The sequence below is a fragment of the Panthera tigris genome, chromosome D4, assembly GCF_018350195.1.
Source record: "Panthera tigris isolate Pti1 chromosome D4, P.tigris_Pti1_mat1.1, whole genome shotgun sequence".
Classification (NCBI taxonomy): Eukaryota; Metazoa; Chordata; class Mammalia; order Carnivora; family Felidae; genus Panthera; species Panthera tigris.
Window position 1 is genome coordinate 32,226,506 of NC_056672.1, and position 15,781 is coordinate 32,242,286.

The 15,781-nt window shown below is 37.9% G+C and overlaps 1 protein-coding gene and 1 long non-coding RNA gene across 17 annotated transcripts in view; one reads left to right on the plus strand and one right to left on the minus strand.

Annotated features, from left to right (window-relative positions):
* Positions 1-15,781, plus strand: part of KDM4C (lysine demethylase 4C) — a 431,545-nt gene that overhangs the window by 58,045 nt on the left and 357,719 nt on the right. The gene's annotated exons all lie outside the window — the stretch shown is intronic.
* LOC102949191 overlaps positions 1-15,781 on the minus strand; it is a 71,413-nt gene that overhangs the window by 1,200 nt on the left and 54,432 nt on the right. The window lies entirely within an intron of this gene.

Here is a 15,781-nt window from a genome sequence, read left to right on the forward strand (position 1 = left end):
GGAGCATACAGAAAGATGAGAGAGATGTTATAGACTGCTACTGGTAAACAAAACCAATCATGTTTATGACACCATAATTCAGACAAATGAAAAACAACTTGTTTTTGCCCCCTTGAGGTAGATGGAGAGTAACAAGAGAAAGAGTGCATTAAAGAGAGTGACAAAGAGTGAGTGTACCAATAACCCACAACTGTTAGCAGTGTTTGAAATCATCACAACGAATGTGCATTGAAAAAGCATTGTTTTGCTTTTTTCTATTGTATCCTTGAATTGTTTAACTGTTTGGCTCAATATTTAAATTATATTGAAAACTGGTTTGATATGGTTCATGGCATTATTTTGGAAGGAATTATGGTCATCAAATTGTAGTTCACTTTTCCCCCTAATGTCTAGTTGTGGCCATTTTAGGAGAATGATTGAAAAACCATAGCTTTTTTTTTTGGTGAGTCTGGGAGTTCTTGGAGAGGGTGTGGGGAGGTGAGAGAAACAGTTTGTGTAGGGTACAGAGATGAATAAGGAGCCTTGTTTTCAAGTAATTATTCATAGGCTTAGAGGGGCAATAAAGTATAATGAGCTTGGCCATAAAAGCAAGTGTAGGGTTCCAGGGAGCCAGGAGGAGACACACTGAGAGTAAGCTTGGCACTGAAGGAACACTTGCTAGAGGAGAGAGGACATCTGAGCTTGGCCTAGATGAGTAAGTTCAAGTCAGGTAAAGGAAGCAGAAAGGAGGATGGGGCAGGAATTAGGCAAATTTGTGGGTAAGACCACACTGAATTTGGAGGCTTTTCTATGAGCTTCAGCTAGAAGAGGGTGAGACCAATCTGGAATAGTGTGATCTGTGGGGAAGGGATCTGCTCCAGGCTGGAGACAGGGCTGTAGGTATGGTCCCCGACCTGTGGTGCTATTGTGACCCCACCTGCTCAAATGTTTGTCTTGCAGCACAAGGCAAATCTTTTGGGCAAAGAGGTGCCATTTTAGTGATTGTCAGTCTTGAATACAACACAGGAATTAGAGATGAGGGTGTTCATGAAGGTCTAGTTGAGAACAATCAGCCTTGATAGTAAAGGGAGAATGGCTTGGAGATCCCAGGGCATGAGTGTTGGTTCCTCTTTCAATTTTTTTTTAAAGTTTATTTTATTTTGAGTGCATGCCTGCTGGAGAGAGGCAGAGAGAGAGAGAGAGAAGGAGAGGAGAGAGAGAGGAGAGAGAGAATCTGAAGCAGGCTCTGTGCTGTCAGTGTGTAGCCTGACATGGGGCTCAATCCCAAACACCGTGACATCATGTCCTGAGCTGAAACCTAGAGTCGGATGCTTAATGACTGAGCCACCCAGGTGCCCTGGTTCCTTTTTCATTCTGCCACTTCTTTCAGAGCTTAATTTCCTTTGATACTAAGGAATCTCATTTGGTACCATGGGCAGTAGACTAGGGCAATAGTAACAGTCACATGATTTAAACAAGTTACTGTTTTTTAAATAGAAATACCAAGGCTGTTAAAGGCATATGGTGACACAGTCCAGAGCATGGCTTGACAGTCAGATTCTCTCTTTGGCTTGTTTTTATAAATAAAGTTTTACTGGAGCATAGCCTAATTCATTCATTTATGTATTATGGCTTTTTTCACCATAAGGGCAGAGTTAAGTAGTTGTGACAGAGATTGTATGGCCCACAAAAGCTAAAATATTTATTGTTTGGCCCTTTGCATAAAAAATTTGGCAACCCCTAATACAGAGGCATAATTATTTACTCTTGCTCAAAACCTTTTTGAGATAGATGGGATATAAAAATACATGTTCTCAGGAGAATGTGATTCATTTACATTGACTCCACTGATACCTTGAGACAATTAAATTGAGGTGTTTGGTTATGTCAGGAATTTTCTGTAATGAAAGAGGTTTTTGAGCTTAGAGGTAGAGCAACCTGTGTTCTTGGGTGGCCCTAGATGATTCCTTGGTAACAGTAACAGAAGCTTAAGAGTCCTAAGATGTGAATTTTTGTTGTCGTTATGCTTCACTAAGGACTTACTTTCTTTAAAAGTAAGTTTTATTTATTTTTATCTTATTTTTAAAAATTTATTTATTGTTTAATTTGTATCCAAGTTAGTTAGCATAACGTGCAATAATGATTTCAGGAGTAGATTCCTTAATGCCCCTTACCCATTTAGACCACCCCCTCTCCCACAATCCCTCCAGCAACCCTCAGTTTGTTCTCTATATTTAAGAGTCTTTAATGTTTTGTTCCCCTCTGTGTTTTTATATTATTTTTGCTTCCCTTCCCTTATGTTCATCTGTTTTGTATCTTAAAGTCCTCATATGAGTGAGGTCATATGATATTTGTCTTTCTCCGACTAATTTTGCTTAGCATGATACCCTCCAGTTCTATCCATGTAGTTGCAAATGGCAAGATTTCATTCTTTTTGATTGCTGAGTAATACTCCACTATATATATATATATATATATATATATACATACACACCACATTTTCTTTATCTATTTATTCATCGATGGACATTTAGGCTCTTTCCATACTTTGGATATTGTCAATAGTGCTGCTATAAACATTGGGGTGCATGTGTAAAAAACAGCACACCTGTGTCCCTTTGATAAATACTTATTAGTAGGGCAATTGCTGGGTCATAGGGTAGTTCTATTTTTAATTTTTTTGAGGAACCTTCATACTGTTTTCCAGAGTGGCTGCACCAGTTTGCATTCCCAGCAGCAGCGCAAAAGAGATCCTCTTTCTCCGCATTCTTACCAACATCTGTTGTCTGAGTTGTTAATGTTAGCCATTCTGACTGGGGTGAGGTGGTATCTCATTGTGGTTTTGATTTGTATTTCCCTGATGATGAGGGATGTTGAGCATTTTTTCATGTGTCTGTTTGCCATTTGGATGTCTTCTTTGGAAAAGTGTCTATTCATGTCTTTTGCCCATTTCTTCACTGGGTTATTTGTTTTTTGGGTGTTGAGTTTGATAAATTCTTTATAGATTTTGGACACTAACCCTTTATCTGATATGTCATTTGCGAATATCTTCTCCCATTCCTTCGGTTGCCTTTTAGTTTTGCTGATTGTTTTCTTTGCTGTGCAAAAGATTTTTATTTTGATGAGGTCCTAGTAGTTCATTTTTGCTTTTGTTTCCCTTGCCTCCGGAGACGTGTTGAGTAAGAAGTTGCTGCAGCCAAGATCAAAGTGGTTTTTGCCTGCTTTCTCCTTGAGGATTTTGATGGCTTCCTGTCTTACATTTAGGTCTTTTATCCATTTTGAGTTTATTTTTTGTGTATGGCATAAGAAAGTGGTCCAGGTTCATTTTTCTGCATGTTACTGTCCAGTTTTCCAGCACCATTATCTGAAGAAACTGTCTTTATTCCATTGGATATTCTTTCCTGCTTTGTCAAAGATTAGTTGACCATATGTTTGTGGGTCCATTTCTGGGCTCTGTGTTCTGTTCCATTGATCTGAGTGTGTGTTTTTGTGCCAAGCAAAGGAAGTTGCTAATTGTACATTTAAAAAGTTAGCCTTCTGTTAAAAGAAGCATGAGAGTTTCTTTAGGAAACACACACACACAAAAGAAATACAAAGAGGAAAGAGGAACAGGGAGAAAAAAAGTCCTGTAACTATGTGGGAATGATTCAGCTTAGCTAAGAGACATGAAGTAAACAGGTATCTGTAGGAAAGACAAACTAGAACATTTCTGAGGTAGCCAGTAGCTGTGTGTACTTCTACAGACCTTTGGAGATGGAGTACGTCCCTTTGTTCTGTATGTGAGAGCTAAGCACAAGCGTTAACATTATTTATACTAGGACAGTGAGAGTGAAACATTCAGACTTGTGTTCTGTGCTGTTTAGGATGGCATTTCTAGTAATACTTATATAGTATAATGGTGATCCTCTTAATGATGGTAATGGTTCATTAAATCAAGGTTTAAAATGAAATTCAATATGCTTTGTTTAAGCTGGCTATTATCTTTATAACTGGTAACACTAGAAGGATCTCTAAGAGTGTTGTCTGTTTTCAAAAGAGTCCTCTTTGCAAGATTTCCCTTTGTTGATTGTGACTTATAGCTCTACCTTTAAGGCTCATCCATCTCCTCCACTGCCCATGCTTTCTTCTTTGAATATCTCATATCATCACAGGTAGTGCAGTCTGCAATGACCCCTTTGAACCGATGTTGTCAGAGTATTGTACCAGCAAGGAGCTTAGCTTATCCACATCATCGCAGTTCTCACTTAAGAACAAGTTAGCCTTTGGATGCTTTGCATCCAGGTACTTTGTCCTGAAATCAACCTATGAGATGGCATTGCATTAAGATTGATAGTTTCCTTTGTGTGTCACCATCTTTGATGATAGTTTTCTGCAGTTCACTGGAGGAAGATAGCACATCTCACTGTGAGGGGAAGCTGCTTCACCCGTGACTTACAGCTTGTGCCATCTATCACTGTTTATAAATTTCTCAGACTTGCTTTGAAATTCAGTCCCCCCCCACCCCCAAATCATGTTCTCTCCCACTGCAGCTGCTTCCAGATCTCTGAAGGTGTCCACTACCCTTCCCTGTACCAGCCTGGTACCCTGTGGCCTGGTACTTAGAATGGCTCTCAGTCCACTGTACAAGGAGTTTCTCTAGTTTCTCAAATATTGTGTTGGCTTAAGCACAGTTAAGCTTTCTAGCACTGTTGTATTTACTAGATAGGGACATGTCAAGATCATGCCTTATGTGCCTCCTTCCCTCTGTATGCACCATCACTTCCAACTCTTTCTGATGTGTGGGCTTTTCTAGGTTTCTTATGCTTACTTTTTCATTGGGAATTTTTACTTTCTCAGAAGACATTTTTATTAATAAGATGGGATGATGATAGCATTGATGCTCAGTACATTTAATATGAGCAAAAGGCATGATTGCCTCTCCTTTTGGGAGAACAGTTGAGATACAACTTAACTGTTATATACATTCCCTTACCTGGATTTGTATACAACCAAAATGAATCTTTTGGTGGACATTCATAGTCATTACAGAGAGTTTTTGATGTGGATAGTGCATTTTGGGTGAAAAAAATTTATAAATCTAGCAAATTTGGAAAATGAATATAGAAAATTAAGGATGCGTATGTTTATGTGAATAGTTCTTCCTCAGTAGACTCTGGGTCCAGGGATGGCAGGTGTGACTTCTCATAGACTGTTCAACCCCAGCCCCCATCATAGTGTCTGCTGCAAAGAATGTACTGAAATAATTGTAGAATTGATGAGTGTATAACATTTAAAAAATAATCTGAGGACAAATCATGGAGTTTCTTTAATGTTTTTGGTTATTGCTTGAAATGTTTGAGGTTATTTTAGTAGGGGAAATGATAGGATCAGAATCATGCTTTAGGAAATGTGATCAGATAATGGTCTGTAAGATGGACTAGTCACAGCCAGAAGCTTGGAAAGTGCTTTGAAGAGCAGGAAGAGGAATAGGGTAGAGTGATCTTCCCTAGTGCATGTTTTTCTGAACAGTGAGGCAGTGGTTCTCAAACTTTTTGGTCTCAGGACCCCTTTATGCTTCTAATAATTTATTGTGGACCTCTAAGAGCTTTTCCTTATGTAGGCTATGTCTATCCTTGTTTATTTTATTAGAAATTAAAACTGAGAATATTTAAAAGCTCCTTAATTCATTAAAAATCATTATATAATAACATACATATTTTTATTAAAAAACGACTATACCTTTCTAGGCAAAAAATTAGTGAGAGGAGTGGCATTTTTTTACATTTTTTCAAATCTCTAATGTCTAGCTTAATAGAAGACCTCTGGATTTATATACTTGCTTCTGCATTTAGTCCGTGGTGATGTCATGTGGCCTGCAGAAACTCGACCTCATGTGAGAATGAGAGTGTAAAGGCACATAATGTCTTGGTATAATTAAGACTGTTTTGATGCCACAGACCCTAATGGGACCTGGGTATTTCCCAGTGGTCCCCAGAAAGCACTTGAAAACTGCTCCTGTAAGATATTTTGCAAAAGATTCCTTCACTGATCTCAGTCTGCATAGACGATACAGGGATCTTGAGGCAAGGGAACAATGTTCCATTCTTGATACTGACCTTCCAGTAACTGTGTTCCTGATATATACTTCAAAGCCCTAATTACATTGAGAGACAGTGGTTCTCAAACTGGAAGATCTGGAGTTCTTTGGGGAATACCATGCCATATATTCTGTCATATAACTCAGGCAAAATTTTACAAGCAGAAAATGGACTTAGGATGTGAACTCAAGTCCTTAAGTGTCAAAATATAGAAAATATTTTAAAGAAATTATATTTCTAACTTTATCCTTAAGTATTAATTTGCTAGTCATCCGGGTATTTATTAATAGACAATTGATAGAAAATTAAAAATATTTTGAAAAATACCATGGTAAGCCTTAAGACAAAAATGCAGTGTCTTATTCTGTGTATTTCTCCTTGAGAGCTGGAGAATTTTTTCCCCTGCTATTTATGTACTGGATGGATGGATATGTGTTTGGAGTCCTCTTTCCAGTTTCTTTTGTTCATTTTCTGATGGTCTATGAGTATAAATATATAACTATTTAACATAAAAATTTCTTTTTGTTAATATAAATGTTAAGAAGGAGCTTAGCCTGGGTAGCTCTGTTGGTTAAGTGTCTGACTCATGTTTTTGGCTTAGGTCGTGATCTCACAGTTCCTTGAGTTAGAGCCCTGCATCGGGCTCTGTGCTGACAGTGCAGAGTTTGCTTGGGATTTTCTCTCTCTCCCACTGTCTCTGCCCCTCCCCCACTCATGCTGCCTCTGTCTGTCTCAAAATAAATTTAAAAACATATAAATGTTAAGGATAAAAAATGTGCAAAGCATTATGTAAGAGAAAAAAAATTTGAAATCACTTATAATCCTGGCATTCAGAGACACTAGCTGTCAAAAATGTTTAATGTATTTCTTTCCAATGTTTTTTCTCTATTTAATTCTCTAGAACTGTATTTTTTTGTTTTTTTGTTTTTTTTTTTACAGATACGGTATCATAGTGAACATATTTGGTCCTTTCTTTTCCTCTCCCATTTTAACACATTATGAACTCTTTCCTGTGTTGATAGATACTCTTCAAAAGGGTGATTTAACATTTATTTTATCTGTCTTACTTTTACTGGTAGGTTGGTTTTCTTGGGTGGAGGAAAACATAAATCTAAGGTGAAGAGGGATGCAAACAGGCTGTGGAGGCAGGGAGGATATAACAACTCCTGGTTGCGGGTCAGTTTAGGGGTAGGCCACAGTCCACAGTGAGGTGGGCAGATTATTGCCAACCCAAGAGAGTGGCACTTTGCCACAGACACTGGCTGCCTTATTTCCTGCCTTTCCTGCACAACCTCTTTATTTATTTATTTATTTATTTTTGGCTTCAGTTTTATTTATTTATGTATTTATTTATTTATTTTTTTAATATATGAAATTTATTGTCAAATTGGTTTCCATACAACACCCAGTGCTCATCCCAAAAGGTGCCCTCCTTAAAACCCATCACCCACCCTCCCCTCCCTCCCACCCCCCATCAACCCTCAGTTTGTTCTCAGTTTTTAACAGTCTCCTATGCTTTGGCTCTCTCCCACTCTAGCCTCTTTTTTTTTTTTTTTCCTTCCCCTCCTTCATGGGTTTCTGTTAAGTTTCTCAGGATCCACATAAGAGTGAAACCATATGGTATCTGTCTTTCTCTGTATGGCTTATTTCACTTAGCATCACACTCTCCAGTTCCATCCACGTTGCTACAAAAGGCCATATTTCATTCTTTCTCATTGCCACGTAGTATTCCATTGTGTATATAAACCACAATTTCTTTATCCATTCATCAGTTGATGGACATTTAGGCTCTTTCCATAATTTGCTATTGTTGAGAGTGCTGCTATAAACATTGGGGTACAAGTGCCCCTATGCGTCAGTACTCCTGTATCCCTGGGGTAAATTCCTAGCAGTGCTATTGCTGGGTCATAGGGTAGGTCTATTTTTAATTTTTTGAGGAACCTCCACACTGTTTTCCAGAGTGGCTGCACCAGTTTGCATTTCCACCAACAGTGCAAGAGGGTTCCCGTTTCTCCACATCCTCTCCAGCATCTATAGTCTCCTGATTTGTTCATTTTGGCCACTCTGACTGGCATGAGGTGATATCTGAGTGTGGTTTTGATTTGTATTTCCCTGATAAGGAGCGACGTTGAACATCTTTTCATGTGCCTGTTGGCCATCCGGATGTCTTCTTTAGAGAAGTGTCTATTCATGTTTTCTGCCCATTTCTTCACTGGGTTATTTGTTTTTCAGGTGTGGAGTTTGGTGAGCTCTTTATAGATTTTGGATACTAGCCCTTTGTCCGATATGTCATTTGCAAATATCTTTTCCCATTCCGTTGGTTGCCTTTTAGTTTTCTTGGTTGTTTCCTTTGCTGTGCAGAAGCTTTTTATCTTCATAAGGTCCCAGTAGTTCATTTTTGCTTTTAATTCCCTTGCCTTTGGGGATGTGTTGAGTAAGAGATTGCTACGGCTGAGGTCAGAGAGGTCTTTTCCTGCTTTCTCCTCTAGGGTTTTGGTGGTTTCCTGTCTCACATTCAGGTCCTTTATCCATTTTGAGTTTATTTTTGTGAATGGTGTGAGAAAGTGGTCTAGTTTCAACCTTCTGCATGTTGCTGTCAAGTTCTCCCAGCACCATTTGTTAAAGAGACTGTCTTTATTCCATTGGATGTTCTTTCCTGCTTTGTCAAAAATGAGTTGGCCATACATTTGTGGGTCTAGTTCTGGGGTTTCTATTCTATTCCATTGGTCTATGTGTCTGTTTTTGTGCCAATACCATGCTGTCTTGGTGATTACAGCTTTGTAGTAGAGGCTAAAGTCTGGGATTGTGATGCCTCCTGCTTTGGTCTTCTTCTTCAAAATTACTTTGGCTATTCGGGGCCTTTTGTGGTTCCATATGAATTTTAGGATGGCTTGTTCTAGTTTCGAGAAGAATGCTGGTGCAATTTTGATTGGGATTGCATTGAATGTGTAGATAGCTTTGGGTAGTATTGACATTTTGACAATATTTATTCTTCCAATCCATGAGCAGGAATGTCTTTCCATTTCTTTATATCTTCTTCAATTACCTTCATAAGCTTTCTATAGTTTTCAGCATACAGATCTTTTACATCTTTGGGTAGATTTATTCCTAGGTATTTTATGCTTCTTGGTGCAATTGTGAATGGGATCAGTTTCTTTATTTGTCTTTCTGTTGCTTCATTGTTAGTGTATAAGAATGCAACTGATTTCTGTACATTGATTTTGTATCCTGCAACTTTGCTGAATTCATGTATCAGTTCTAGCAGACTTTTGGTGGAGTCTATCGGATTTTCCATGTATAATATCATGTCATCTGCAAAAAGCGAAAGCTTGACTTCATCTTTGCCCATTTTGATGCCTTTGATTTCCTTTTGTTGTCTGATTGCTGATGCTAGAACTTCCAACACTATATTAAACAACAGTGGTGAGAGTGGGCATCCCTGTCGTGTTCCTGATCTCAGGGGGAAAGCTCTCAGTTTTTCCCCATTGAGGATGATGTTAGCTGTGGGCTTTTCATAAATGGCATTTATGATCTTTAAGTATGTTCCTTCTATCCCGACTTTCTCAAGGGTTTTTATTAAGAAAGGATGCTGGATTTTGTCAAAGGCCTTTTCTGCATCGATTGACAGGATCATATGGTTCTTCTCTTTTTTTTTTATTAATGTGATGTATCACGTTGATTGATTTGCGAATGTTGAACCAGCCCTGCATCCCAGGAATGAATCCCACTTGATCATGGTGAATAATTCTTTTTATATGCTGTTGAATTCGATTTGCTAGTATCTTATTGGGAATTTTTGCATCCATATTCATCAGGGATATTGGCCTGTAGTTCTCTTTTTTTACTGGGTCTCTGTCTGGTTAGGAATCAAAGTAATACTGGCTTCATAGAATGAGTCTGGAAGTTTTCCTTCCCTTTCTATTTCTTGGAATAGCTTGAGAAGGATAGGTATTATCTCTGCTTTAAACGTCTGGTAGAACTCCCCTGGGAAGCCATCTGGTCCTGGACTCTTGCACAACCTCTTTAAATAGAAGGCCATGTTAAACAGTTGAGAATATTTTACCTATTTATTTATATAATCAATGCCTGCTATCCCTAGCTGTGACTTTCAGGAGAGCTCTGTCTTTGCCTTAGATTCTTCATCTGTAAAGGGAAGGATTTGAATAAACTGTTGTCTGAAGTTCCTCCCAGATTAAAAATGTTTGCTTCATATGAGCAACATTTCTTCAAGAAAGTGAACTGGATTCTTCGATAGTGAAGTTTATGAACTCTAGATTTTTTTCGTATTATAATCTTGTCAAGAGCCCCTCTATAGAAATCTTTTGGCTAAAGCATGGGAATCTTTACACTAAGATTTTAGTTGCAATGACATTTTGGCCTTATAAATTATATATGTATAATTACATAAATTATATATTTATATATATATATATAATGGGGGAGCTTAAATACCTTTATCCACCAGATGGTGCACTTGGACAACAAATTTATCTAAGGCTGAGCATTTCCAAATGAAGTTAAACAGTTTAAACTGAGTCACGAATGGAGTTCCTTTTCATTTTGTATTTTTATCATGTCAGTATATCATTTATCTTGAAATAAGAAGTTATTTAAAGCCAGAACACTGTGTGTGTAATTTTCACATCCAAGGTAAAATGTCATTATTCCAGACATGTTTTGGTGCAAAGAGAGAACTATTGGTTTATAGGATCATGACTTTCAGATTTTAGTTCTGTGAAATAAGGCTTCTAGTTAATCAAAAGTCATTATCTGCTGGCATATTATGGCTGATCTTCAGTGAATGAAGTCTTAACCTGCATGATCCCATATTATGCCATCCAGACAGGGGAGGTGATAGTATTTCCAATTCACTAGTCATATTGCATCTAGAATGTTCCATCAGTTCTGGAAGCTTTTAGAGGGCTATTGCCAGAGCAGCATACCAGGAATTGTATAGGAACTGCCAATGGAAGAGAATTAAAGCCCAGATGCAGGGTGACCTCAGAGTATATCACCACTGCCTTCAAGCGTGTTGCATGTGAGAAGGTTAGGTGAGATCACTGTAGGGAACATCAATTTTGTCTCTGGAAGAACTTTCTGAAGAATACATCTCTGCCCCAGAACAGATTGGGCTGCCACTTGAGATAAGCAGCTGTTGACCTCAGCATGTTTATGGGAAAAACTGTTTGATCTTATGTTGGAAATGATTTTGGGTCCTGAGGAGTCACGTAATCCCTGAGATTATGGTGAGGTATGTTGGAAATGATTTTGGGTCCTGAGGAGTCACGTAATCCCTGAGATTATGGTGAGGATTAAAGGTACAGAGGCCCTCAGACATATGAGCCATGGTGAGGGGTAAGGATGCTAAGGATTGTGTGGGTACTAGATGATCCGTAGGCCCAGAGGGGCAAATATCTGTGGGAAAGTATTAGGGAAGCAGCAGTAGGAATTACTGAAGGGGCAAGAACATGAAGCCAAGAGGTGAAGAACCAGAATTTTATTACTGAATTTGACTGGTGATCATAAAATCATTGATTTTACCTGGAAGGAGTGTTGGAAATCATATGATGTAGTCAACACATTTGTAGATGAGGAACCTCAGACTGAAATGTGAGGATTCATCTAAGATGACACATACTTAGTGGCAGAACTTGGGAGGCCCTCGTTCCCATTCTCTACTACTCTACAGTGGCACCAGGAAGGAAAATTAGAACTTTGAACTGTGTTGTGTACTCTGGACCTCTTCCTGTCTTGGGTTAATATCTGCCAGGGTCTTCACTGGATGTTTAGTATCTTCAGAAGCAAGCTTCTTCTGTTCCCATTGCAGCCCAGGCTTTGCCTGCAGGCTTATAAAAGTACTCTGATTAAGGCATGTCCATTTGAAGCCCCATTCTTACTTTGGCCCCACTCTTCCCCATTAAAAAAAAAAAAAAAAGGAAGATGAAGATAGTCTAGATTTCATCTTTATTATGGCTTTTAAAGACATGGAAGTGGGTATTTTTTTTAAAGGGATTTTATAGAGTAGAAAGACTCATGTAACTCTGCTGTAAAAAAGGAACTGTTGATCCACACCTTCTGCTTCTAGAATCTGTTTTAGAAATGATCAGATATATGGGTCAATATTTATGCACCAAAATTATTTTCCAGTGTTTCTTAAAACTAGAGCAAAGAATGTAAAACGATGTGTATATTAGAAAGGAAAATAATGATACAAATTCTTATAGACATGAAGTAATATGTACAATAAAATAGATGTTAAGAAAATGTTCATAATTCAATGGTGAGTGAATAAACCAAAGTAACTGTGTATAGCTATATCCCCAAGATCTTGAAATGCCCACATTGGGTTTCCAGTATTGTGTAGAATTCCCATGATAAATCATCCAATTGACCATGGGCAGAGAGTGGCTGGTCTGGCTGAAATGGAGAGGTTGTGGAACTGCTCCCACACACCAGTTTCCTAGCCTGGATTCCTCAAAGTGAGTTACAACCTGTCAGTGGGCTTTTGGGGTCACTGGAATATAATTAGAGCCACAGATTCCAGAAGTCTGATTCTAATTATGTTTTAATTTAAAATATTTCTTTTTAGAGAAAGGTATAACTAAAATTATATAATGGTTTTCTTTTGTTTGCAGGTTTATAAGTAAGTTTGATCTCTTAAAAACTTATATTCCAAATTTTCTACAATGAGAAAATATAGTTTAATATTCAGGGAAATTATTGTTAGTTCCCCCATTTTCACTGAAGGAATAATGTTGAGCCTGTGTATATGATCCAGAATTTTACACTGTGAAGAATGAAAATGAGATAATTGTTCATGCCTTAGATTGTTTTTATTTATGAACAATGAAAGGGAAGCTCAATAGTTGCAGCTCTCTGCCAAGTGTTATGAGAGTGTGTTAAATCTAAAATTGCTTTAAGTGAGAAGTTACACCAAGAGAAAAATGAAGCAAGGTGGAAAAAAACAACTGGGAGAAACAGAAGAAAAAGTAGATAGAAGTCTATAGAAGAATTTGGAGAGACAGATAAAATCTTTTCTAAGGGTGAAAACAGATACTAAGTACTTAGGTAGTCTCTGTCATAAAAGTGTATTATACAAATGTTTTGAAATACTGTGTTACACTATAGTATAATACACTTAAAACAGTTAGATGAACAAGGGCTTGCTTAATCTAGAAAAGTATGAATACATTAGTAAAGATTGTTGTGTTTTTAATTTCCCATATGAAAAAACTAACTTACCAGGGTGTAAGTATGGGATTTTCTTGTTTTATTAAATATGGAGACAATTGATCCTCTTTAAAGGAGAACAAGGCTTCATTATGGTTCAGGTCCCCTTTAGGATACTCTTCAAGGGCCATGTGTCGATGTGTAAAATAAGTTTGACAATTCTGTTTATTACATCTGTGATTTTTTTTAATAGACAGCAGATCTTTGAGTAAATCTATTAGTCCTGCTCTTAGCCTAAGCCAGTATTTACAAATCATCTTCTTGACAAGTAGTCCTTTAAAAAAATAGAAAGTAAAAAGCATACTAACTTTCCTTTCCAGTTATTGAGGGATAGAAGTAAGTTTTTACCTCCTTGATTATATAAAACTAGGTGGTTTAGAGTTGATTTTCTGGCTCATTGCTTGGCTGTGTTGGCTTCAGAGTAGTTGAGCCAGAGTTGGTTAAAGTTTTCCATTCTCACTCTTGAATGGCAGCTCCTTGATTATGAGCTGTGAGATCTTAGGCAAGTTATCCAGTTTCTCTTGGCTGCAGTTTCCTCATCTATAAAATGGCACTGATAATAGATGATTTTAGTGTCTGCCTCAGGGTAAAAGATGTTACAAATGAAATACCTTGTGGCCTGTTCCATAGTATATGTTGGGTAAATGTTAGCTGCTGGTGGTGGCACTATTAAAGCAAGAAAGGCAAAAATCCTGAGTCTGTAATGAGATATCCAATAGCTGATTCCAGGAGGACTGGGAAGATTCTGTTCTGCAATTGTCATTTATGCGTAAGTCCAGGCCAGCAGTTGAAACTTTCTAATCATCTGTCAAAGCCTGTCAGAACCATAAAGGATGTTTGCTTAGGGATTAATGCTTTAAAAAATACCCCCGTTGTTTTTAAGATATAGACCATCATCTTGTCACCGGCCAGACAGAATTTGGTGCCATGGTGTGTGTATCAGGAGAGACCTACTTTATTGTGATTTTTTCTTTATTGTATTTTTGAATGTAACACCTGATTATGTGCAGTGTATTTAAGTTTTAAAGCACCATGATACGTTGAATACCTCAAACGTACCATGCAGTCCAACAGTAGAATGTTAACAGTACTTGGCCATGGATTACTCTCTACAGCCCTTCCTTGCTACCCTACCCTATCACCCAGGGGTGGCCTGAATTTTGTGTTTGATTTTTTGCCTTTTAAAAACATAATTTTCTCACAGATGCGTGTGTGTGTGTGTGTGTGTGTGTGTGTGTGTAGTATAAAAAATAAATGTTACTATATATGTATATATAATATATTTACAATGTATATACAATATAGTAATGTTTATTTATTTATTTTGAGGGAAAGAGCACAAGCAGAGGAGGGGCAGAGAGAAAGGGAGAGAGAAAATCCCAAGCAGTTGCACTAATAGTGCAGAGCCTGTCATGGGGCTCGATCTCCCAAACTGAGAGATCATGATCTGAGCCGACATGAAGAGTTGGATGCTTAACTGATGATGCACAGGTGCCCCACAGATGCATATATATATATATATATATATATATATATATATATATATATTTAGATCAGCACATTTATTTTTTATTTATTTTATTATATGAAATTTATTGTCAAATTAGTTTCCATACCACACCCAGTGCTCATCCCAAAAGATGCCCTCTTCAATGCCCATCACCTCCCCTCCCCTCCCTCCCACCCCCTATCAACCCTCAGTTTGTTCTCAGTTTTTAAGAGTCTCTTATGCTTTGGCTCTCTCTCCCACTCTAACCTCTTTTTTTTCTTTTTTTTTCCTTCCCCTCCCCCATGGGTTTCTGTTAAGTTTCTCAGGATCCACATATGAGTGAAAACATATGGTATATGTCTTTCTCTGTATGGCTTATTTCACTTAGCATCACACTCTCCAGTTCCATCCACGTTGCTACAAAGGGCCATATTTCATTCTTTCTCATTGCCACGTAGTACTCCATTGTGTATATAAACCACAATTTCTTTATCCATTCATCAGTTGATGGACATTTAGGCTTTTTCCACAATTTGGCTATTGTTGAGAGTGCTGCTATAAACATTGGGGTACAGGTGCCCCTATGCGTCAGTACTCCTGTATCCCTGGGGTAAATTCCTAGCAGTGCTACTGCTGGGTCATAGCGTAGATCTATTTTTAATTTTTTGAGGAACCTCCACACTGTTTTCCAGAGTGGCTGCACCAGTTTGCATTCCCACCAACAGTGCAAGAGGGTTCCTGTTTCTCCACATCCTCTCCAGCATCTATAGTCTCCTGATTTGTTCATTTTGGCCATTCTGACTGGCGTGAGGTGATATCTGAGTGTGGTTTTGATTTGCATTTCCCTGATGAGGAGCGATGTTGAGCATCTTTTCATGTGCCTGTTGGCCTAGATGCATATATTTTTAAGCAATATATTCATTTGGCTTATTTTGACTTTAATATAAATAGTATCACTTTATGTAGTCTTTGAGACATTTTTTTACCCAACAATAAGCTTCCCAGG